Consider the following 26,793-nt stretch of genomic DNA (forward strand, 5'->3'; position numbering starts at 1 on the left):
AGGCATTTTTAAAGTAATGGCAAGATTGGAGAAATGAAGAACAATGATGGTGTTTTCATTATGCAGAGATACAAAAGAGTACTTTTACCATTGTGGAATACAATGTGGCGATTCCTCAAGGACCTAGAAATAGAAATTCCATTTGACCCAGCAATCCCATACTGGGTATATATCCAAAGGATTATAAATCGTTCTACTATAAGGACATATACACGCAAATGTTCATTGCAGCACTGTTTACAATAGCAAAGACCTGGAACGAACCCAAATGCCCATCGATGATAGACTGGACTGGGAAAATGTGGCACATATCTACCATGGAATATTATACAGCCATCAAAAACAAGGAGTTCGTGTCTTTGTAGGGACTTGGATGAACCTAGAGACCATCATTCTCAGCAAACTGACACAAGAACAGAAAATGAAATACTGTATGTTCTCACTCATAGGTGGTGTTGAACAATGAGAACACACGGACACAGGGAGGGGAGCACTACACACTGGGGTCTGTTAGGGGGAATAGGGGAGGGACAGCGGGGGGTGGGGAGTTGGGGAGAGATAGCATGGGAGAAATACCAGATATAGGTGAAGGGGAGGAAGGCAGCAAATCACACTGCCACGTGTGTACTTATGCAACTATCTTGCATGTTCTTCACATGTACCCCAAAACCTAAAATGCAATTAAAAAAAATATATATATATATACACACACATATATATGAGTACTTTTACAATGGTGTTAATGTGAAATATGAGAAGGAAAATATTTTGTAATAATAAAATATGACTTGAAATGGATAGATTCTTACTCTGTATAATCAATTGTATTTGAGTTTCAATTCTCAATGACTCTAGAAAAAAGTTCTCCACCTCTTTGTGTCTCCTTCTCATCTCTGGAGTGGATTTTGACATAAGATATGTCTCCAAATATTTATGAGAGGGTGTTTAATATTACTACCGTTAAAAACAGAATTGCCTTCAGTTCTGTTAGCTGTTTCTGTTAACACAAATAATTAGTTGATTTTTAATATGGCTATTATTTCAATGTTTCTTCTATTTTTTTGGGTAAAGAATGGAAGATTTTTAGCATAGTGAATATAGAATAACTTTAGGAAGAAATACATGAAATTGTGATATGTAGCTGTGTTTTCTTAGTTTGAAACCTGCATTATCTTGTTTTTCTCATGACATTTTTGTTCTTATAATTCATTCAGTATTCATTGAAAAATATTTATTCAGTATTATGTTCCAGACATTGTTCTAGGTAATAGAAATACATCAGTAAACAAAAAACACCCTGCCTTCATAGTGCTCACATTCTAATAATTTCCTCCCAAGTCATCTCCATTTATTTGAGTGTATATCCTTTTTTCAGTGCTATAGTTTCTTATTAGTCTGTTAAAATCATCATGACCTGAGATAAAACAGTTGTCTATGTTTGGGGTTTTCCTCCTCCTCCTTTACTCACCAGATAGTTAGAAGTTTCACCTAATTTGCTAGTGAACTACATATTTTACTGATTATGGGGGTTATGTGATGTGCTTTATTTATGCTAATTAACATAAATTTCTGATTAATCTACATATTAGCCTTTTGACCTTTGCACTTCAAATGTAGAGGATAATTAGCCTGTGCAATTTTATAGAAAGAATCCACATCTGCTATTTTTTTACTTTTGCCTCAATTAACACACTTCTGATAATACATAGATTTTCTTCCAGGCAAAAATAGGAATAAGTTATTTTCATTCTGGTAGGCACTATACCATGGAGCATTGTCCATATTAAAACTATGCCACTTTTTGTTCAAAGCAAGTACAAAAATATTTCAAGGAGTCTGTTAAGGGAAGATAGAAATTTCTTAGCCACAATAGCTTCCTTGTTTAACTATTTAAAGGGAAACAAGAGGGTGATGCAATTTGCAAAAACTCATGAGTTTGCAGTTAGGGCTCAAATGAATATGTAGCACAATGCCTGGTTAGATGAGGATTTGAAATTTCTTTCCTTGGAGCAATGCTATTTAACTATGTAAGTCACTTCTCTGACTAGATGGAGAAAAGCCACCTGGAAATAGCTTTCTTTGAGGATAATTATGCTGGAGGAAAGGAATTACGACCTTTCTTTGGATGGCCTGACAAAGGCCAAGGAGATGTTAAGCTTCAACTCTGTACTTTCTGAGGCTCACTGTTCTGGGAAGCTCTCTGGTGGATTAAGATGGCCTAGGATGCCACTTTCTTTTCCCAGCCTAAAGGAAACTCATGAGTAAAAGAGAAGTCTTAGTTGGCAAAATGGGCTCAACAGCTGGACTTTTAGGTCTGGGTGGAGAGCTGACATTAACTAACAGGTTTACTCTACCTATTACCCTGACATTGCTTTAGGAACAATGGCTGGCTGCGTTACTGTAGCTAGAGAACAAAGACCCTGGACTTCAAGGAGTTAACCTGAATGGAGCAGAATCTCATTCCTTGGGAAAACTGGCTTGGCCTGTGCAAGGATCTGAGCTAGCTGGTGTAGCCCTCAAACAATGGGGAAGGGCCTGTGGGCTGTGAGAATTTTCAATATCAATGTCGTGTGGTCACCACTATAGCAACTTTAACTGAGAAATGAAAATGACTACTGGGCTGAATGGACTGAGCAGAGTTTCGGATTTTCTTGAAGCAAGACATTTAGAATATGAATTTTTAGTAAACTGTTTGAGTGGGTGGTGGGTGCTAGAGATAGATGTTTTTAAATTTGAAAAAGAAAAGAAATGAAGTCATTTAATCTGATTATATGTATATTAGTGCATGTCAAGATGTTTGCAAGTGCATTGGCTGCAACAGGTTTTCTCAGGCAGCAAAACATAGTGGTGGAGACTGTAACAAGGAACATTTCATCTAAGCAGCATTTGCAGATCAATTGGTAAAATAGCTAATCAGGTCTTCCCATAATTAATGTGAGTGGTATCATTTTGAATTAAATTGTTACCACTGATTGTGTCTATAAATCTTTGTGTAGTTCTCCTTATTGTCAGAGAATGTCTGTGTATAGTTTTAAATCCAAACAGTTCTATAATTTTACAATTCCTCATGAGCTGTGGGAAAAAATATTTGGTCTCTTCAAAAACTACCTCAAACCATTTCAGTCTATGACCTTTTCCTATTCTTTTCTGTACATAGAAATAGTTTCCTTAGAATCTAAGAAGGGCTTTATTTGGTTCTCTTGGCCTAAGTCATCTCATCATAGGGCTTAAGTGTAGAGCTCTTGTTTTTCTGTGCCCTTAATGCTCCATTAGACATTATGAATTTTTTTTTTTAATCTTCGTTAAGATTGGTTGTAATGCCCACGGGCCCAGCAAACTTCCCAAGGATATGTTACACATTAGTGGTTCAGCAGAGTGTGAGAACTGGTTTCCTATGGAGCTGAAGGGTGAACTAGAACACATTTCTCTTTTCTGTTTCAAGAAATATATAAAATATTTTTAAAACTAAACATTTAATGGCCTTAAGAAATTCTGGTGATAGGGTAGATTAGATTATCAGAAAAAACTTCCCTGAAACACATTTAAAAATATGAAATAAGATATTAAAACTTACATACATTTATGTTATATATGTAATTGAGTTAGAAGAAGAATAATGGAATCCTTTGGATTAAGGTATGATACAGAAGTTTGACTCCATACAATTAAGCCAAGTTTCAATGCTGTCCCTGATCCGGGGTATATGCTGATCACAGGTGGTCCAAATCTTGGGGTTTTTTTTTTTTTTTCCAGTGGAAAATAACTTTTGTTGAGACCCCACCGGCTGCAAAATCTGTTCCTGGCATTAAGCTCCTTCTTCCTAACAATTCAGTCTTTCTTAAGTGGTCCCATGAATGCTTTCTTCTCCTCCATGGTCTGGAAGCGGCCATGGCCAAACTTGGAGGTGGTGTCAGTGAATTTAAGGTCAATCTTCTCCAGAGCCCGCCACTTGGTCTGCACCAGCAAGGACTTGTGGAGGGTGAGCACTCACTTCTTGGTTCCCGCCACACAGCCTTTCAGCATGACAAAGTCATTGGTCACTTCACCATAGTGGAAAAAGCCACCCAAAGGGTTGATCCTCTTGTCAGACAGGTCATAGTCAGTGGAAGCATTGTTCTTGATCAGCTTGCTATCCTTGATAAAGTAGCCCTGGCCAACCTTACAGATCTTCTTGTTGACCTCAGTGTGGTGATTGTAGCCTTTCTGCCCAGCATGTGCCACAGGGAAGGCCACACGGGCAGGATGCCATACCCCAATACAGGCCACCTTGCTAAGGCCTTGGTGGGTCTTGTGGGGCAGTTTCTTGGTGTGCCAATGACTGGTGACTCCTTTCTAGCCTTTGCTCTTGGTCACCCCAATGATGTTGATCATCTCGTCCTCCCCAAACACTTGGTTTACAGGTACCTGCTGCTCCAGCCTCTCACGAGCCCAGTCCAGCTTCTCGGCCACAGTGCCTCCATTCACCTGGATCTCCATCAGATGGGCCTTCTTCTGTGTAGAGGAAGCAGGCACACCTGGGTGTGGGCAATGATGTGGGTGACTTGGCAGTACTTCTTCATGCTGCTGAAAGTCCTTCTCCAGCTGCTTCTTGCCATCCTCATCCTGCCATTTATTGCAGTACTTGGTGAAGGCCTTCTTCTTAGATTTACACCAGTTCTTATAGAAACACCTCTTGCACTCATCACTGATGTGCTCAGCAAAGATGGTCTCGAAGGTCTGGAGGCCTCGAGGGGTTTCCACGTAGCCCACAATGCCCACAACCACCATAGGTGCTGTCTCCACAATGGTCACAGACTCCACCACCTCCTTGTTCATCTTGGATCCTGGCCAGTCGACTTCCTGCACGGTATGGGTCATGCCAGCCTTGTATCCCATGAAGGCTGTGAGGTGGACTGGCTTGGAAGGGTCATCCTTGGGGAAGCTTTTCACCTTCCCACGATGTCTGCTGCTGCGCTTCCAAGGCAGGAAGCCGAGGGACCCATGCCTGGGAGTGGAGAACTTTCTATGAGACATCATGCCATCAAATCCAGCTGGTCAAAGCTTGGGTTTTAATAGGCCACACGTACATTGAAGTGGGAAGCAGCCTAGGGGCCCAGGCAGTTTGGAAGGTAAGATCAGAGTTTGAATATAAACCCACAACGCCCCAAAGGCAATATGCTTAGTGGATGTGCCAGAAATTTTTCTGCCCCAGAGATGATGTGAATATGCACCTGTTTTAGTTTTGGCTCGGGTTTGGAACAAAAAAATAAAAATTGCCTCCTCTGATAATTCCTTAGCACAAGCTTCCACTCACATAGGATTGGGACTTGAATACACAGTATCTTAGAGGTGCCAAAACACTCCAAACTGTGTATTTAATGTGAGATGGCCCTGGCTGGTATGGCCTCTGGATGGCAAGTAGAAGCAAAATGAATTCTCCCTGAAGGTATGCACTTTAAACAGGGCCTCAAGTATTCCCACAGATGATGTTCCAAGTAAGATGAACTCATTCATAATATAAAAAATCCTTATAGACATGAGAAAATAAGCCACTGTGCCCTGAAATGATCAGATGTTAAATATATATATAATTTAAAAGTTGAGGATATTCATTTTACTCTCAACAGTAAGACAAAGATGACCACTATCATGGCTTTGTATTCTCCCCTGGGGCAAGAATGAATCAATCAACAGTGGTGTATGTTTGTATATCTCTAACTAATAAATAATTTAAAACACAATATGTCTGCATTTGTTTTTAGGGCCTCCATGACAAAGTACCAGAGAATTGGTGGCTTAAAGAACAGAAATCTATTTCCCCATGGTTCTGAAGGCTAAGTCTGAGATCAAGGTATTGACAGGGTTGGTTTCTTCTGAGGCCTTTCTGCTTGTCAGATGGTCATTTTCTTTCTGTGTCTTCACATGATTTCCCTCTGTGGGTCTCTGTCCAAATGTCTTCTTATAAGGACATCAGTCAATTGGATTAGGGCCTACCCTATTAACCTCATTTTTATCTAATTATCTTTAAAAAGAACTTGCCTACAAGTACGGTCACATTCTGAATCATGAGGAATGAGGGCTTCAATACGTAAATTTGGGGGCTGGGTGGTCATAACTCATCCCATAACAATGTCCAAAGGTGATAAGAGCTGTAGGAAAAATAAAGTGAGAAAGGGGATTAGAAATATCTAGGGGCTGCAATTTTAATTTGGGTTGTTAGGAAAGATCTCAGTGAGAAAGTGACACAAGCACAGACTTCAGGGAGGTGAAGAAGCAGTCCCTACAGAGGTCAGGGGGTTTCTGGTGTGTTCCAGAAAAGCAACAAGATACATTTCACATCCACAATACCAGCAATAACTAACAGATCTGAGGATACCAATTTTTGGCAAGAATATGAAGAAATGGGAACTCATACACTGTTGGTGGGATGGTTATAAACTGCTATAAATGCTTTGGAAATATTTAGGCATTTCTAAGTCAGATTGAAGATGATAACATAACAGTTCCATTTTTAGGTATACAAACAAGGAAATTGTATCTAAATATCAGGAGAAAAGTATAAGAATATTCATGGCAACCTGGCAACAATTCACAGCAGCAAAAAATTGAAAACAACCCAAATGTCAATCAATAGAAGAATAAATAAATAAATTTGGTAATTAATAAACTACCATATAGCAGTAGAGGTAAGTGAAATATACTTACATATATCAACATGGATGATGATCAAAAACATGTCAAGCATATATACTATGAGGTTCTAGTAAGTAAAGCTCAAAAACAAGCCAAGCTAAACAATGTCATTTAGGGACACACACACACACACACACACACACACACACACACGTACATATACACACACACGTACATACACACACACACACACACACACCCCTCTCTGTGGCAAAAGCCCCCTCAAAAGCAAGGGAATGATTAACAAAATTCAAGATGGAGTTCTCTCTAATGAGGAGGGAGGGAGGTGGGTTGAGAAAGAGTATACAGGGAAACTTAAAGGGGTTCTTATTCTATTTCTTAAGCTGGTTCGTTACTAAGTAGTTACTTAGCTATTCAAATATGAAAATCTTTGGCATGTTAAAGTTAGTATAGCTAAGGTATATCAATCAAGAATTACAGGAATCAACACGTAGAAGATGAGTAAAGAACAGATTTTTGTTTTCTACATCTGGTGTTTGGGAAAGTACATCCTCTTTAAATCAGTGTGAGAAAATAGTGTTTTCTTTAAATACAGTCTGATGTCTGCATGGTATTTTGTTTTGTTTTTTTATTTAAGCAGATATTTTCTATGAGAATTGGGGAAATAGTACATAATTCCCTTTTGCAATATTAATGCTATATTTATTAGTGTACTTTTTCATACATTAAAATAAACTAATATTTTATGTCTGAAAAATGGAGAAGCAGATTCAGCACTAGGCAGAATCCAGAGCACAGCCTATTTCAATGCAGATAAAGTCTCAAGCACTGGGCGAGCATGATGAACCCTTATTTAGACATTAGTTTCTTTCTTTTTTTTTTTTTTTTGAGACAGAGTCTCGCTTAGTCAGCTCACCAGGCTGGAGGGCACTGGCAGGATCTTGACTCACTGTAACCTCTGCCTCCCGGGTTCAAATGATTCTCCTGCCTCAGACTCCTGAGTAGCTGGGATTACAGGCATGCACCACCATGCCCAGCTAATTTTTGTATTTTTAGTAGAGATGGAGTTTCGACATATTAGCCAGGCTGGTCTTGAACTCCTGACCCCAGATGATTCACCTGCGTAGGTCTCCCAAAGTGCTGGGGTTACAGGAATGAACTATTGTGCCTAGCAGACATCCATTTCTTTTCTTTCAGCTAACAGGGATGTTTAGCTTCTCTGACTAGCTGTACCTGTTGAAGACCCAATAATACGCTACCAAAAAAAGATGAAATAAATGCATATTTCCTCACAACAGAGTATTGCAAATGTGTGATTAAAAATTGAAATCCTTTTCCTTGGTGGCATGTGTTCAATCATAGTTCTACATAAGCTTTATACTTCATCTGTGAGCATATTCACATTTGTTTCCTGACTTGAGTCTTAAATAACCCTTAGAGGTAGGTAAACACTTGGAATGAAGAGGAGGCAAATGATCTTAATGCCATTAAGTCCTCTTGTTGATAAATGGAAGGGTCAGAGTTTGAGTTCAGATCTTTTCATGTCTAGTCCTGCACCCTTTCTCTTACAACGTGTTGCCTTTCCCTAGTTCCCCAGTTTGCTGTTTTGGGAATACATCATTTAGGAAGGATTTTTGTTAGAAGTAAGTAAGAAAAAACACAAACAGTGGCTTATATAAAGAGTGGTTTATTCTTCACACATCAAGTCCAGGGCAGAGGTAGGCACTGCTGGTGTTGGTTTAGATTAAAGGCTCTGAATGATTCTGACTGATGTCTCTGTTCTCTTGTGATCACTATAGTTGTGGCAGCTTGATATACTGTGTCTGTATTCAGGGCAAAAAGATAAGAATTGGAAAGGTGATGCCAATAGCTTTTCATTTGCATCCTTTTGTCCAGAATTGTGACATATAAATATATCTTATTCAAAGAGATGCTGGAAAATTATATTGTGTTGTTTGTTTTCTATTCTCTATAGCAAAGGCAGGAAAAGGAGAATAAAATTGAAATGAAGCTGAGGTTTATGTGATCCAGCCTACAGTGTGCACCAGAAGAAACTGGAGACACAGCTGAGATGCTGATGTTGAAGGCTTTGATTAGTTAATATCTGTGTAACCATTTTGTTTTTGAGCTTCAGAAATTCTTTGTAAACCCTTTTTCTATGGGTTGTTCCACCAGTGGACCATAAGTAATTACCGCGATTCTGTCAATTTAAAACACGGATTGCTAGGATCGTTAACACAACCATCAGCAGTTCCTCTGTGTCAGGTGACTTCCTGATCAGCCTTGTGTAGGTGTAGCAGCTCCTCTTATCTTTGGCACTTTTGCTCTTACGTAACGTCAGACAACTTGAGGCCTAAGAGATCAAACCAGGGTTCAGATGCTAAGGTCTATATGTAGGGTTTCTGTTGGTTTGTTTTTAAATTCAGCAAGACATAAAGAGCCATCTTTGCTCTCTTTATATATACATCAATATAAACTTCTGGGATATACTATAAAACAATGGTTGGCAAACCTTTTCTGTAAAGTGACACATAGTACACATTTTAAGTACTACTGTTGTCTTTCTGTTTCAATAAAATTCTTTTTTTTTTTTTTTTTGAGACAAGGTTTCACTATGTTGGCCAGGGCTCAAATGATTCTTCCACCCCAGCCTCCCAAGTAGCTGGTCCTAGGCGTGCACCATCATGCCCAGCCTATCAACTCTGCTATTATCAAGAAAAAATAACCATGAAAATTATATAAATGAATGAATGTGACTGTAATCCAACAACATTTTATTTACAAAAACAGGTGGAGGGCCGGATTTGACACCTGGGTAATAATTTACCCACTCCTGCTCTAGAGAGGGACTCTGGAATAATAATCAGAGAATATGAAAAAATAGTAAAACCTAGACAGTGTTCGTTGTGTGCTAGACCTTGCTCTAAGGCCCTCTGAAATATTATTTCACTTAGTTCTCATAGTAATTCTGTGAGGTAGATGCTATTAGTAATTCAGTTCACAGATGAGAAGTAGACACAGGAAAGTTGTTTTGTCCACAGCCCCCGACTGGTAGAATCCTAGTGGGTCTTCCAACTCAGAGAGTCAGCTCCACTGTGTGCGTGCTTCTAAGATGGTTTTTGTAAATGTCTTTCAGCAAAATTAAAGAGTTAATAAAGCCAAAGAGTGCTTCTCCATAAGCCATCTGTCCACCCGTAGATCCGTTCATTCATTCATTCAACCAAGTTAACAAATATTTACTTATCGCCTCCCCTGTGGTAAGCAGTGCTCTAGGAAGTGGTGACTCAGCAGTAAACAAGGCTGATATGACCCTGCCCTCGTGGGACTTGTCATCTAGTGAGCACAGCCAGCTGGGTAAGTAAGAAAGTAAACAAAGGCCACACCAGCAAGTGAAGGAGGTCAGATGAGACAATGAGACAATGACTGGGTTGGCCCATGAAGGACTCCCTGAAGAGGTGATGCTCAATTTGAGATACAAATAATGGGAGAAACCAGCCAAAGAAAGTTTTGGAAGGACGGGAGTTCCTGGCAGTGAGGAAAACAAGTGTGGCACCCTGAGGTGGGAATGAGCCTGGCCGGAGGGATATGCAGCCCAGTGCAGAGAGAGCCAAGCAGGCAGCTGCAGAGTCAGCCAATATGCTGAGCACAGAGAACCTTTTAGGCCAAGACCTAGGATTTAAGTCTTATTCTAGGTTTGGTGAGAGATGCTTGGGGGTTTTAAACAGGAAAGCTAGTAATCTGTTTGACATAATTACTCCAGCTGCTCTGAGGAGATTACAGGAGGGACTAGAGGGGAGGCAGGAGGGTGGTTTGAAGGCCAATGCATGAGTCCAAGTGAGAGAACGTGGTAGTTTGGCCTGGAAGTTAAGAGTAGAGAGAAAAGGAGTGTGAAGTTGTGGGTTTTTATTTTTGTAGGTAGGGTAGACAGAAGTGGTGGGTAGCTTGAATATGGCTGAAAGGAAGAGGGTAGTCAAGAGAACCCCCATGGCTTGGCTTGAGCATATGGTAACATTTACAGAGATGGGGAAGTACAGGAGCGAAGCAGATTTGGGAGGAAAAGGGGCAATCAGGGGCTCTTTTTTGGAAAAGTTAGTTTTGCCTGAACATTATATAATCAGGTGGAGATGTCAAGTAGACAGATATCTAAATCTGGATTATAAGGTGGAAGTTACAACTGAGATAAAAATTTCGGTTACATGCATGTAGGTAATTATGTCAATTAGGTTATTTCCTGCTACATGTAACAGGAAGCCCAAGTTGAACTAGGTTAAATGATAAGGGCATTTATTATTTCATGTAAGAGGAAATCTGGACATACGTAAGCTTCTGGATGAGTTCATCTACTCCTTTTTTTTTTTTTGAAACATAGTCTTGCTTTGTCACCCAGGCTGGAGTGGAGTACAGTGACATGATCTCAGCTCACTGCAACCTCTGCCTCCCAGGTTGAAGTGATTCTCCTGCCTCAGCCTCCAGAGTAGCTGGGATTACAGGCACACACCATCAAGCCCAGCTAATTTTTATATTTTTAGTAGAGACAGGGTTTCACCATGTTGGCCAGGCTGGTCCCAAACTCCTCACCTCAAGTGATCCATCCGCCTCAGCCTCCCAAAGTACTAGGATTTACGGGCATGAGCCACTGCACCCAGCCTCATGCAGTACTTCAATGAGATCTTCAAAGACCCAAATATTCCCTCTCTTCAATATACTGCAGTAGTGTCTTCTGTATCCCAAAGTTTGTTGCTTCATAGCTGAAGTCAGAGCTACAGAGTTCCTTATTCATATTGGAAGGGAGGGAGAGGAGGAGGAGGAAAAGAGAAAGAGAGAGAGACGGGCTAACTATGACTTTCTCTTAAGAACAAAAAAGGCTAACCATGGACTTCCTCATTCAGATCAAAAGGGAGGGAGAAGAGGAGGAATAAGGGGGTGAACTGGCTAACTAGGGCTCTCCTTTAAGATCAAGAAAAGCTGATTTTCCAAAAACCCCCAGCAAGCCTTTGCTCATGTCTTATTGATCCAAATTGGTTTAGGCCTGACCACTCCTGAATCAGTCACTGACAATGATCATAGGATTTCCACTATTGACGTAGATAATGTATTTTGTACCTGGAGTACAACCAATTTGGGAAGCCAACCTCAATGTCCATTATGTAAACCCATGAAATCATATGGGGAAAGGTAGAGATACAGAATAAGAAAAAGCCCAGGCCTGTGCCCTAAAGAATTCTAATAAAGCAAAATTAAAATCTGATCTTTTTATCCTTCTTCTTGGATTCTTTTTTATACCCACAGGCTGAGTAGAGCACAGCTGTACAGAGCACAGGTGGGTCAAAATCTATCCATGACTATACATGTGAAATTTGCATAGTCACCAATGACAATTCCATATTCCATATGCTGAGAAATAAAATCATGGATGATGGATGGATAGAATGCTGAATTTTCAAAACTTCTGAATAGTCCGAAGTTTAGGTTGGTACCCAAAGGGAAGCAATATGGAGGAATGATAACAGAGCAAGTTTGGCAGGGCACTTGGGCCTTCTTGTATTTATTTGTTTAGAATTCTGTTTCTTCCTCGAATTTCTGAACTCCTTTGGTGAAGGGATTGTATTTTATTCACTTTTCTGTTCTCAGGGCTTAAATGGCATGCTCTGTCTATAAAAACGTTAAGTAAATGTAAGAAGGAAAGGTAGGGAGGAACATTAGATGGAATGAAATAGGTTGACCTAGGACTGTAGTTATATAAGGGAAATGAATAGTTTTGTATTTTTGTTTGAGCCTGTTAGCTATGTTATAAAACCTGGCTAGAGGAACCCTATGTTAAAAAATAAAAAAGTTTCCTAAAAGGCCGCAGTAGTCTTCTTAAGCCAGTGGTTCAAGGAGGGGTGATTTTGCTTCCAGGGTATATTTGACAACATCTAGAGACATTTGGGGTTGTCACAACTTGGGTATGGGGGTGTGCTATTGGCATCTAGTGTGTAGAAGCCAGGGATGTTACAGAAACATCCTGCAATGCATGGGACAGCCCCAACAACCAAATATTATCCAGCCCCCAAAATGTTAACAGGGCTAAGGCTGAGAAACCCTGTCTCAATTACGCATTGATTTTTGCTTAATAATTGTGCATTTACTTTCCATTTCCTTTTAGAATAGAGCTTATAGTCATCCAGGGAATGATCCCTGGAGAAGAGCAGAACCAATCCTGAATTTCAGGGTCATGTGGAACTTTTAATCAGCCCTCTATATCTATGGGTTCCACATTCGAGGATTCAACCAAGTGAGGATGGAAGATATTCAATCAATCAATTAATCAATCAAATAAAAATAAAAATAATACATATAAAAAGCAATAGAGTATAACAATTATTTACATAGCATTGACATTGTAGTAGGTATTCTAAGATGATTTAAAGTGTGCCAGGGGATGTGCATAGGTTATATGCAAATACTACATCATTTTATATGAGGGACTTGAGTATCTGCAGATTTTGTTATCTGTGTGGTCCTGGAGCCAATCACTTATGGATGCTGAGGGACTACTCACTTGTGGTGTGTTTGTGTAGAATTTACAAAGACACCTTTGTTATAAATAAGTTGAGCTCTACCTGCTTATATCCATTTCTCTCGATAGAGACTTCACCATTCTTTCTGTGAGGGCCTAATGGGGCACACCCAGAGTGCACAGCATATATTAAGCAATAAGCAGGCGAATGAAAAGCTGTGTAATGAAATGTGCCCTGTTTTCCATCTCCCCACTCCCCAAATGAGGAGTACTCAATGGCACAGCACTAAAGCGTGTAACAATGCTGTCCTGTCCACTAGAGTTTTCTATTTGGAAATGATTAGTAGGCTGGTGTCCCACCAGCTGAAGGATGCTTAAAGAGGGCTCCACACAGCTGTAAATATTCTGGGAGATCCCCAGGATAAGGCAGGGAGTGTTTGGATAGTTCCAAATCTGGCAGACTTCTGTGCAATCACATCTGCGTGCATACTTGTGATGTCTCTCATTACAATTTTAAATGATGAGCTTGTTTTTTAATGAACATAAATTGCCTTCAATAGACTTGGTGATTGAACACAGTAAATATTTTTCTGTGACACTAAAAATAGTAATAACTCTAGAAAGCACTTCTCCTTTCTGTTCTTTGAATGCTTATCTTTCTATAGCACATAACCTCTTGACTGTGGTCACTTACACACATACATCCTTCTCACTGCCTCTGTGGCCATCTTCTTTGTTAGAGAGAGTTCTTTCTGGGCCTAGTCAGATCCCACTGCCTTTAGTAAGGCTGAGCTGGCCAGGGGGATCTGTTGCCCTTGGTGTGTGCCAGCATGTTGGGGGTTGAAGAATGCCTTTGGGAAAAGCTGCTGGATTTGGGACAGAAAGGGCCCTTTTATAACAGCCTGCCTTGTCACATGTCTGGGCTCCTGCACCTCTGTTCCTTATAGCAAACAAACAGCTTGTTCTTTCCACACATTTTCCAGAGCCTACCATCCCCTCAGGAGCTGCTCATGCAAATTATGTGTGGCAAAGGTTGCCCTTCTCTGTCTTATTGTCCTTCTCTGTCATATTTTCTGTGAGCTCTGCATTGCTGTGTCAGCAGTCTTGGCATAAGAAATAAAGATTCCCCACCATCTAGGCAGCAAGAATGTATTCCTGTACCATGCCCTTGGTGGGGGAGAGGGGACTTATGTTTAAAAAAAAAAAATCTATGCTTGTGGTTCCAGGTGTGATGATCTGTAGTAGCACTGAAAAAGTAACTTTTTTTTTTTTTCAAATTCATATTGAGGACAAGTGGATTAGAAATGGAAAACAAAAATCAACAGCTCAGAATAAAGTTCACAGATATTCAAAAGGACAGCTTTTAGACTTTTTCCTTTAAGGTCACTCCATATTTCCAGAATACTAGTGCATTTCTATCTTGCCTGATTGTTTCAGAAAAATAAAGTGTTATTGTGCAGGAAGAACGGGTTTCTGTTGATCCCGCCACTTCGTTTTCTCACATTATCCCCTTAAAGTCAGTATGTTCGTATTTTGGTAATCTCAAAGAGAAAATGTAGAAAATATTGCTAACGTCTTTCCTTACCATTAAAGGTAGTTTTCATGATATAGATAAATCTCCCTTTGTGGGAGTGTGGTAGGAAGGGGGCTGAAGCAGGAAAAGGGCTTCAGGGCTTCCTAGCTCTAAGATATGGCTTTCTTCACTGCTGTTACAGTGTCACAGGAAAGGGCTTACCCTCAAATAGGCTGCTTAGGAGCAAAGAGAGTTCTTGTCAGAGAGGCTGCTGCTGCTTTGGAAGAAAAGGAGAAGAGCTGTGAGTCCATCAGCCTGTTGGCAGTGAGCCTGGTGGTTACAAAGGGGAAGGCTCCATACACAAAGCACAGGGGCTACACTTTGATTTCTGAATGGAACACTTCTGGCAGCTCTTCCCTGAAGCTAGATCCTCAGGAGCTAATGACATAGACTTTCAAGTGTTTTGTGAAAACAGGCATGCTATTAATGCATTCAAGTAAAATAAATTTATTATTCAGATTGCTAAGAAAATGACATCCCCATAATTATCTTTCATTTTCCTGTAAATGTGCAAAACACTCTATGGTGTTTTAAAAATTTTCAACCTTTGTATAATGCTAAATGAAGGCCCCAGGCTTACTAACTAGCTCATTGAAAAATGTGTTCTTCAGGCATTATTGTGAGGAATGCAAATAAGGATGCATCTCAAGGAAAAGAAAAGGATGGAATAGACCAAATCCTACTACACAGCTCTGCTACATATTTACCTACCAGTTCGGTGAGAGTGATAGGAACTGGACTAACAATAAACCTAAAGAGTCTCCTCTCACCCGGTATGTGGAAGAAAACATGATTAGAGTGGGTTCTTTCCAACTACATCCAACCAGAACAGTAAAGAAGCAGGTCTGAGAAATACTAGCCAAAGATAGTATAGTATTTACTCTCAGTAAAGAACAGAATCTAAAGGAGAGTTTCACAAGGAAGGAGATACAAACTGTTGTGACACTGGGTGCAGCAAGGCCCCATGAAATTAGGGCTTAGAAATGTCATTGGATTGGTTGATGAAGAGGCCCTTGGTTGACCTTGGAAAGACTGTTTCAGGAAAGTGGTTAAAGTACTAGAAGAGTTTTAAGTGAATGGAGAAATGAATTTGTGATAAAGGTATAGAGATAGTACCTATGGATTATTCTATTTCTAGTGGTTGCTCAGGAGAAGAGGAGCAAGCTAGGGAAATTGGCCGGAGGAAGACATTGAATTAAAGGAAAGTTTTTATTAATTGAAAAGAAATGAGAAAATGTGGAGGTTGAGAGGAAGGAGCTATTGAAAAATAATGGTTCAAATACAGGAAGAAAATGTATGGAGAAGCCCCAAAGAATATGGGAAAAGATGAAAATTGATGCACAGAAAGAGAATGCCTAGTCCTTAGTGATGACAGGGAATGAGGTTGGGAAGAAGCAGTACTATGGATAAATTTGGTGATGGTGAGGAGGAGGAAGTTGAGAATAGTCATTATGGATTATCTCTATTTTTCTGTTATGTCAGAGGCAAACTCATCTCCTGAAAGCAGCAAATAAGGAGTGGGGTAAAGGGCTCTAAGATAGGGTTGAAATATCCCCTTTGTGAAATACAAGAGGAAATTCACCAGCTCAGGACAAGGAATTGATAGGTGGTCTAGCACTTGATATGATAGTAAACTTTTGCAAAGGTGATTTATGATCTGGCAAGAGGAACACAGAAAGTAGGTGGAGAAGGGGTTAAAGAATTTGAAAAATAGATATCAGCAAAAAGGTTAAGTGGGTGAAGAAGTTAAATATTCCAGCTGGCGAGGAGTTGAAGTAATGACTTTTTGGCTTAGTCCTGGAAGAAGGAGCTGATGCTAAGAGGAGAAAAATCACAAGTCAAGCCACATGAGATCTGAAAGAAATAGAAAAGCAAAAGGATTCAGATTTAGGAATTTGAGAGCTGGTGAGATCACATTTTGTGTTTAGAAAGTAAAAGTTTTGCATTTAAGATTTTGGAAATGAAGCATTCCAGGTGAAGAAAAGATCATGGCCACAAGAAATGCCTACTCCAGCCAAATGTGGGTAAAAGCAATTGATTTTTTTTTAAAGGCAAAGTTTCATTTTTATCACAATTTATGTGGAAAATGAAGTGAAATCTCTATGAGAAGTGACCAGCCAGGACTGAAGTTGCAGAAGATCTGCTTAATGATGATTAATTATGAAAGGCTTTTCCAATAGGAAAGAGTGTTTTCTTATTTGCTTATTTTTGTCATGGTTACTTAAATAAAGGAAATAGAGAGTCTGGTTTTTCTTTCACTTTTAATATCAAATCTGTAGGAGCTGAAGAAAAAGCAACACTCATGTGATTGCTGCTCTGAATAATAAATTCTCCCTCAGTGCTACCAAATTTCAAATAAGTCATGTTGTACTTAGGATTATTCTTTTAATAAAAATGTGTTTATTAACATATTCTCGTCAACATAGTAAATGTTTGTTTGCTGATATACCAGGCCTTTTATTAGCCTCTTCATGCATGTCATAGGATCCATTTTCTGCTCATCAAAGCTTTATGCTTGAATCCCTCATAAATGTCATAAGATATGACATTTATATTTATAATACATTTAGAGAGTTTTGCCTTCCAGCACTGAGGGAAGAGAGTAGGAGGCTCTACCTTTCAGTTCTACAAGCACCAAAGCCACTAAAAGCAAGATTGATGACTAGAACAAATTGAAATTTTGGATGACAGTTGTCATGGAAAATTTTAAAATCTGTAAAGAGGTCTCTCAGTGAAATGCTGTTACCTAACTAGCTCAGATTTAGTCTTCGTTGTAGTCTGTTTCGTGCTGCTATAATAGAAAACCTGAAATGGGGTCATTTGTAAAGAATAGAAATTTATTTCTTACAGTTCTGGGGGCTGGGAAGTCCATGATCAAGGCACTGGCAGATTAGGGCCTGGTCTGTCTGCTTCCAAAATGGAGCCTTGAATGGTAGATCTTCCAGAGGGGAGGAACATGTCCTTACATGGCAGAAGAGCAGATGAACAGAAGAAGGGGATCCCACTCCCACAAGCCCTTTTTATAGCAGCATTAATCCATTCATGAGGGCAGAGCCCTTGTGACCTAAACACCTCTACCATCTACCAACACCATTGCATTGGAGATTAAGTTTCTAACACATGAATTTTTAAATTTTACATTCAAACCATAGCAGTCTTTACATTTTGTGTTACTTTCTATTTACTTAGTTTGAGAACAAAGTTGATAGGAACATAGAAAAGAGATAAGACAGCTTACAACATAATTTATGTAAGTTAAAAAAAGTCTGTAAGGCTGATCTATTTGGTTTCTAAGACTCAGTTACTTCACTTTTAAGTGATTTGTTAAGCATGTTAGGTCTTAGATTGTGCCCTAGAAATCGTGCATTAAGAACTTTCCAAATTATTTATGGTGCAGTTTTATTCCTCATAGTTTTGTCTTAAACGCTGTATGGAAAAAGCCATAGCAACTTTACCTGAGCATGGCTTAGGTTGGCTGATGAGGAAATGAGACTGCCAGAGTACCATGAAACATCAGTGTCTCAGAGTTAACTTTAAAGGGCTAGAAAATAGCCTGCTATTGTTTACTTTTGCCTGATTTCATGTTATACATTGCCAATGATGCCACTGTCAGAATTTTTTTTTTTCTTTCCTGAGACAGAGTCTCGTTCTATTGCCCAGGCTGGAGTGCAATGGCACGATCCTTCAGCTCACTGCAACTTTCTCCTTCCGGGTTCAGGTGATTCTCATATACTGGTCTAGATTACAGAGTTTAGTCAAACAGGATGCACAGAGGAAACACTGGAAAGCCTATGCAATGTTGTTCGATGGAGCCAGAAATGAGTGGTGAGCAGCAAGCGTGACTGTGCAGCAAGCATGATTGTGCAGCTGACTCATGGGCTGCCAAGGGGACAAGTTGGGCCAGCACATGTTGGCCTGCAAGCTGTGTGGTACTCTCTTCCCTCTAATCCTGCAGGTATCTTGGAATCTGGAATCTTTTCAAATAGATTGATATTCCATATGGCTGATGCTATGGTCTGAATGTTTGCATCCCTGCAAAATTCGTATGTTGAAATACTAACCACTGAGGTGATAGAATTTGGAGGTGGGGTCTTTGGGAGCGGTTTCTGCCTCCATGAATGGGATTAGGGCCTTTATAAAAGGGAACCCAGAGAGCCTGCTAGACCCTTCCACCAAGGGAAGACATAGTGAGAAGGTGCCTTGTATGTTTCTCACCAGTTGCTGAACCTGCCTGCCTTTTAATCTTGGATTTTTCAGTTTCCAAACCTGGGAGAAAGAAATTTCTGTTGGTTTTAATGTCCTCAGTTATGGTATTTTATTATAGCAGCCCAAACAGACCAAGACAGGTGCACCAATATTTCTTAAAACTGGCTATTCTCACCTCTCCCGCAGACCACCGTTCAATATCAAAGCATATGAATCTGCTCTTAACCAACAATACTGATGATCTAATCTCTAGTCCCTGATTTCTTTCCATCCAATCCCTATCAAAATCTTCATTGCAAAAATAATTATGAAGTAGCATTTGTGAATGTTACAGTCCATACACTCCTCTAGATAGAAAAGTTTTTCTGTTGGATTAAGAAGACCATCAGAGAACTGTCTACCTCTATGGAAGTGCTTTAGCTTCATTGCACTTTGAACTGCTCTTGGTTTTTAGCACAGGCTTTCCTAAACAACCTGGGCATCCTTTGCAATTGATTTTACTGTGGGATGTGTTTAATGGCTTTGTCCACCACACCCCTAATGTCCCACAAGAGATATTGGTCTGATATCTCAGTACCATGTTACTGTTAGGAACACCCATGTTACTGTTAGTGGTTGGTTTGTCTTCCTTTTAAGGATATGATGTATCTTTGTAACATTTTTTTTTTCCAGCTTTGCTTTAGCCATTAGAAAGTTAGAGCTGAACTGGGGACATAGCTCTAAAAACCCTAATGCGAATTTTACCCTTTATTATATTCTCATCCACTTTAACTTTTACACCAACTCCTTTAAGGATTGCATGTCCTTTTGTGATCCATATAGTAAGAAACCAATAACATTTCTCTCTAACATAAAAAAATTATGATACAAAGTCTCAAAGCTTTGCAAGTAAAATAGTGAAAATACAGCTCCTGGTGCTCAAAGACAATGAAAGTAATGAGCTCATGACTAAGGAACCCCTGAGTGGCACTGGCTCAGTTCAAAGTATATGTACATGGCAAAAAATGTCAGCTGTGAAGCTTTGTGCCATTTATTTTAAGCCAAAAAGACATGGCTAAAATCAGTGTTCCCTGGAGTGTGCTCTACGGAACATTAGTTCTTTGTAAAGGGTTCTATGATCAAATACGTTTGAGATATTCGAGGAATATATGTAGTTTTTTTTTCAAACCTAAACTGCAGGATATCTAGAACTTTTTTAACATACTTGCATTATGAATTTCCAGGACACAGACTCTATGGTACAGGGTTTCCAAATTTATTTGACCATTTATTTTTCCTGGAGCATCCCCAAGAGCTAGTTTTCTTTGAGAAATGCTGGGGTAGAATAATGCCATAATAATATTTATTATTATTAGAAAGGACTATTTCCTCTTAAAATATACAGGGCAAAGACCTCGATATTTATTGTTGGTTTTTTTTTTTTTTTTTTTTTTTTTTTGCCCAGGCTAGAATGCAGTCTAAAAATGGGTATTAAAACCCTCTTTTATTCCAATAAATGTGCTTAACAATGGAGACAGGAAGGAATAAGGGAGGAAAATAACAAACAAGCAGCCAAGCAATATTTCATTTAAACCTGTGAAATGCTGTGCTGTTACTGAGGAGTGATTTACTTCCAATTTTGTGATCACTTTTAGAATAGATGTGATGTGATACTGAGAAAAATGTATGTTTTGTGGATTTGGGGTGGAGAGTTCTGTAAATGTTTATTAAGTTTACTTATTTCAGGTCTGAGTTCAAGTCCTGGATATCCTTGTTAATTTTCTGTCTCGTTGATCTGTCTAATATTGACAATGTGATGTTAAAGTCTCCTACTATTATTGTGTGGGAGTCTAAGTCTCTTTGTAAGTCATCAAGAACTTGCCTTATGTATCCGGGTGCTCCTGTATTGGGTACATATATTTTTAGGATTGTTAGCTCTTCTTGTTGCATTGATACTTTTACCATTATGTAATGTCCTTTGTCTCTCTTGATCTTTGTTACTTTAAAGTCTATTTTATCAGAGACTAGAATTGCAACTCCTGCTTTTTTTTGGTCTCCATTTGCATGGTAAATCTTCCTCCATCCCTTTGTTTTGAGTCTTTGTGTATCCTTGCATGTGATATGGGTCTGGATACAGCATACAGATGGATTTTGGCTTTTTATCCAATTTGCCTGTCTGTGTCTTTTGATTGGGGCATTTAGTCCATTTAAATTTGGGATTGATATTGATATGTATGAGTTTAATACTGCCATTTAATGCTGGCTGGCTGTTTGCCCATTAGTTGATGTAAATTCTTCATTATGCTGATGATCTTTACTTTTTGGTGTGTTTTTGGAATGGCTGATACTAGTTGTTCCTTTCTATGTGTAATGCTTCTTTCAGAAGTTCTTGTAAAGCAGGCCTGGTGGTGATGAAATCTCTGAATACTTGCTTGTTTGTAAAAAAATTTATTTTTTTTCACTTATGAAGCTTAGTTTGACTGGATATGAAATTCTGGGTTGAAAGTTCTTTTCTTTAAGGATATTGAATATTGGCCCCACTCTCTTCTGGCTTGTAGGATTTCTGCTGAGAGATCTGCTGTGAGTCTGATAGGCTTCCCTTTGTGGGTAACCTGACCTTTTTCTCTGGCTGCCCTTAGTATTTTCTCCTTCATTTCAGCTCTGGTGAATCTAACAATTATGTGCCTTGGGGTGGCTCTTCTTGAGGAATATCTTTGTGGTGTTCTCTGTGTTACCTGGAGTTGAGTATTGTCCTGCCTTGCTAGGTTGGGAAAGTTTTCCTGGATAATATCCTGAAGAATACTTTCCAGCTTGATTGGAGGAAGACTCACCAATCAAATGGAGAGAAGAAAAGTAAAAACAGGAGTTGTAACTTTCATCTCTGACAAAATAGACTTTAATAGTAACAAAGACTAAAAGAAACAAAGAAGGACATTACATAATGATAAAAGGATCAATGCAAGAATAGGAGTCAATGATCATAAATATATATGCACCCAATATAGGAGCACCCAGATACATAAGACAAGTTTTCAATAACTTATAAAGAGACTTGGACTCCCACACAATAATAGCGGGAAACTTTGACACCACATTGTTAATATTCGATGGATCAATGAGATAGAAAATTAACAGGGACATTTATGATTTGCACTCAGACCTGTAACAAGTAAACTCAGTGAATATTTATAGAATTCTTCAACCCAGGTCCACAGAATATACATTTTTTTAGTATCACATTACACCTATTTTGAAAGTGACCACATAAATGGAAGTAAATCACTCTTCAGCATTTGCTTAGCATTTCACAGACTTAAATGAAATATTGGTTGGCTGTGTGCTTGTTATTTTCTTTCCTTATTCCTTCCTGTCTCTGCTGTTAAGCACAATTATTGGCATAAAAGAGGTTTTTAATACCTACTTTTAGATTGCATTCCAGCCTGGGCAATAGAACAAGACTCCTGTTCTCTCTCCCCCTTTTCTCTTTCTGTTTCTTTCTTTCTTTCTTTCATGGAAAAAAAATGCCCATACCTATGGACTGCATACACTGCATGTACTTAAAAAAAAAAAAGAAGTTAATACCTTGTGGGACATTGAGGGTGACAGCTGAAAGGCAAACATATAATAATAATAATGATGATGTCCATACAATTCAGTCCAGAAATATTTATCAAGTTCCCAGTATGTGTTAGACACTGCACTAGTTGCAGGGGATAGTTCCTCTTCTCTTGGTACTTATCATCTAATAGGAATGTCAGACATTCATCAAATATTATACATGCTTAAAATTGTAAAAAGAAGAAATATCCTGAAGAATATTTTCCAGCTTGGATTCATTCTCTTTGTCACATTCAGGTACACCTATCAAATGTAGATTAGGTCTTTTTACATAGTCCCATATTTCTTGGAGACTTTGCTCATTCCTTTTTAGCCTTTTTTCTCTAACCTTGTCTTCTTGTTTTATTTCATTAAGTTGGTCTTCAACCTTCTCATTTTATTTCATTAAGTTGGTCTTCAACCTTCTCGTTTTATTTCATTAAGTTGGTCTTCAACTTTCTTCTGCTTGATCAATTCAACTGTTAAAACTTGTGCATACTACGCGAAGTTCTCGTGTTGTGTTTTTCAGCTCTATTAATTCATTTATATTCCTCTCTAAATTGTCTATTCTCATTAGCATTTTGTCAAACCTTTTTTCAAGGTTCTTAGTTTCTTTGCATTGGGTTAGAACATGTTCTTTTAGCTCATAGAAGTTTTTTATTCTCCACCTTCTGAAGCCTGATGCTGTCAATTCATCATGCTCATTCTCCATCAGGCCTTGTTCCGTTGCTGATGAGGAGCTGCGATCCCCTGTAGGAGTAGAGACATTCTGATTTTGGGTATTTTTAGCCTTTTTGTGCTGGTTTCTTCCCATCTTTATGGATTTACCCACCTTTCATCTTTGTAATTGCTGGCTTTCAGATTGAGTGTCTAAGTGGACATCCAGCTTGTTGGTGATGAAGGTTTTTCTGTTTCTTAGTTTTCCTTCGGCGGATGCCCCTCCTTCACAGAGCTGGACCTTCCTGGGTTCAGCTGTGCTTGCTGTGAAACTCTCAATCTTCAGTGCTTTCAATTGCTGGGTTTTTTTGTGGGGGCACTGGGCTGGCTGAAACAGCGGCGCTGAGATTTGTGGCTCTTTTCTGCCTGGGAATCTCCCGGTCTGGCTCCCCACCTCAGTCCTCCCTTCAATCAGCTGAATGGGCGACTCTGCCTTCCTGGAGCTCCAAACGCCAACCAAAAGGGCCCCCAGTCCCGTACACCCTGCACTGAGAACTGCCATGCTGGGGCACCAGCAAAACAGCCACACAGGCCAAAAGAGTCATGCTGGTGACCCATGGGGCTCCTCCACCAGGAATTTCCTGGTCCGTGGGCAACAAAAATTCATCTGGAGGTGTGGTGTCCACTCACTCTCTGAGCTTTCACTGGGAGCTACAATCCTGAGCTGCTGCTAATCAGCCATCTTGGATCTCTCTCCTATTGCTGGTGTTCTTAATTTCTTATTTTAAAATCCAAAGTGTCAATGCACTAGGAACAAAAGCAATGAATGTTTTCATAAGCCAATGCAATGGTGTTTTATGGATTTATTTAGTGGAGTCTTCTATGCTTTGATTATTTCTTCTTAATTTAATGTTTAAGGTTCTTAACTATAGAACAATATGTTGCCAAGGTGGAATCCTTGGCAGCATGCTGATTTGATGACCTAGTTGCACTTTAGGAGGGCATAGTGTTGAAGTGATTGGAGTCTAAAATCAGATGACTTTAATTTATGGCTCTATTACTTACTAGATATGTGATTTACTAGATATGTGCCTTCCAGAAAAGTTTCTTAAATTCTAGAAGCCTTGATTTACTTTCCTGTAACATGGGGATTATAATATATGTACTCCTAAAGTTGTCGTGAGGATTAAATGAATTTATATGTATATATTATGTGTGTATAAGTATGTACAGTGTTTAGCACAGTGATTTTCATATTGTAAATACCTAATGAATTTGTATCTATGATGATATTTGTTCATTCAGCATTTGAGCACCTGCTAGGTAAAGGGTACTACATTGTGTATGCAGATACAAATATGAATGAGTTATAATCCTGTCCTTGAATAGCATGTAGTTTCCAAGTAGACAAATAGCAGACAGTTACATAAGTGTGTAAAGTGAAGTATTTATGGATTAATAATAAATATATATATAAGTACTCAAATAGTGCAATTGCAAAAAAGAGGATTGTCAGTTTTAGGGGGATGAAGCTGGGAGGTGGCTTACACAAGGATTCACTGTGGATGCTATTTTTGAAGTGAGTTTGAAAAGGTGATTAGATATTTGCCAGGAAGAGGACAGTGAGGCCAGGGGTGCTGGCAAGAGATTTATGAGCATGAACAAAGGCAGCTTCCTAAATTTAGGAAGCTGCACGTAGCTCAGAAGAGCTGCAAATGGCACATGCAGGTCAGGGGCGTGATGAGAAATCCTGTGGCAGGGCTTGGCAGTGGCTAGATAATGGAGGGTCTTAAATCCCAGTCAAGCCTTTGAAGTTCACTAAGCAACAGAGAATGATTGAGGAATTTAAGCAGTAGAGTAACTGTATCAGATTGTTTTAGATCAGCACTGCTCCAGGTGTGGCTTGTGTATTTGCTGTGTTGGCATCTCCTGGGAGTTCTATTAGAAGTATAAATTCTCAGAGCCCACCCAGAGATACTGAATAAGAGTCTCCAGGAAAGGGGCCCATGTTTTCACAAATCAGGTGACCTTTTTGAGTAGTATTAAGGTTGAAGAAGCACTGTTTTAGAATCATCACTCAGTGCATTTTATAGAGGGTAGACTGGAGGCTCTCCAGTTACATGCAGGGAGATTAATTAGTAAAGGGCCATTGTCCAGGTGAGGAATGATGACAGAATCCAAAATAAATTAGCATAAGTGAAGGAAAAAAGGAGACATAATAAAAATATAATAAAGTTTACTTTATAGAAACTTAGTCCCCACCTGGATATTGTATTAGATAAAGGGATGATTCTCAGGTTTCTTGCTTTAGTAATATAATGCAGTATATGCATTAAAATAGGGAATACAGAAAGAGTACAAGGCATTTTGTTTTGTTTTTAGACAGTGGGAGAGCTAGATTATGAATTTTGTTTCTAACATATTAGAAGTTCCTGTGGGACATCCAGATGGAAATGTGCTTATTATTGACTGCTGGACCTATGGACCCAGTGCTCGGCAATGACGTCCTGACCAGTGTTATGGATTCAGTAGTCATGAACATCCAGCAGGGAGGTGAAGCTGCCAAAATGGATGAAATTGGAAAGAGATCTGAGTATAGAAATGTGGGTAACAGCAGATATTTTCATGGGCCTTTATTATTGTCATCTCTTCGATCTTACCTTATACCATTTCCTCTCAGCAGTACATACACCAGTCAACCTAACCCACTTGAGATTCTCTGGATACATGTTCTGTCTTAACCGCCAGCTTTTCCCCAAGATTTTGTTCTGCCAGAAACATTCCTTGTTTACTCTGAGCCTAGCAGACTCCTGTTGATCCTTCAAAACCCACCTCTAAAGCAATCCCCTCCTTAGGAATAGCACCGCTTCTGGACGCTTTCTTAGAGTTATCGTATTAAATAAAATGGACTGTTTGTCTTTCTGTTCCCTTTGTGCTTAGTTCCTGCTGGTAAGGTCTGTGTCTAGTTCAACCTTTCACCTCCATCCTGGAAAGGTGCTTGACACATAGCAGATGATCAATTACTAATTGCTGAATGAATGGTCAGAGGAAGAAGGGTTGCTAAAGGAGCAATTAGAAAGCATGGTAGTAGAAGTAGAAGGAATATAAAGAGAGAGGGGTAGTATGGAAACCAGTAAAGGAAGTTTCTAGAAAGAAACAGTAATATTGAGAGCTTCCAAGCAATCCTGTGAGATAAAGAATTAAAATACTTATAGGATTTGAATATTAGGTCAGTGATGCCTTTTATCAGGGTGGCTTCAGTGGAGTGAGCTCAAAATAGAAATCAGACTGTAGAGTTTGAAGAACACCTGGGAGGTGAAAGAGTGGAACCTAAAACTATGAGGAACTGTCCCATGACAGGATGGTTGGAAGAAGGAGATGTCATTCAGGAGAGCGTTCTCTGAAGTGAGAGATGACTTAAAATGCATGTGCTATGCTGTTTAATATAATAAAAAATCCAATGTAAAGAAGGAGGGAGAAGCAATGATAACTGAACAAGCTTCCAGCATAGAGGAAATGGATCAAGCTTCACGAAGAAGGATTAAGCTTGAAATGGAAGAGGGCCTGGAAGGGGCAGAGTTGAGTTGGATATAGACAAGTTTGTAGGGGTGGGAGGAGGAAGCTTATTTAGGGAGTTGAATATTGATAG

The 26,793-nt window shown here is 39.3% G+C and overlaps 1 protein-coding gene and 1 pseudogene across 28 annotated transcripts in view; one reads left to right on the forward strand and one right to left on the reverse strand.

The window, feature by feature from the left end:
* RASGEF1B (RasGEF domain family member 1B) overlaps positions 1–26,793 on the forward strand; it is a 655,029-nt gene that overhangs the window by 298,260 nt on the left and 329,976 nt on the right. The window lies entirely within an intron of this gene.
* On the reverse strand, positions 3,829–5,071 carry LOC118152256 (large ribosomal subunit protein uL3 pseudogene; annotated as a pseudogene).

This window comes from Callithrix jacchus, chromosome 3 (assembly GCF_049354715.1).
Source record: "Callithrix jacchus isolate 240 chromosome 3, calJac240_pri, whole genome shotgun sequence".
NCBI lineage: Eukaryota > Metazoa > Chordata > Mammalia > Primates > Cebidae > Callithrix > Callithrix jacchus.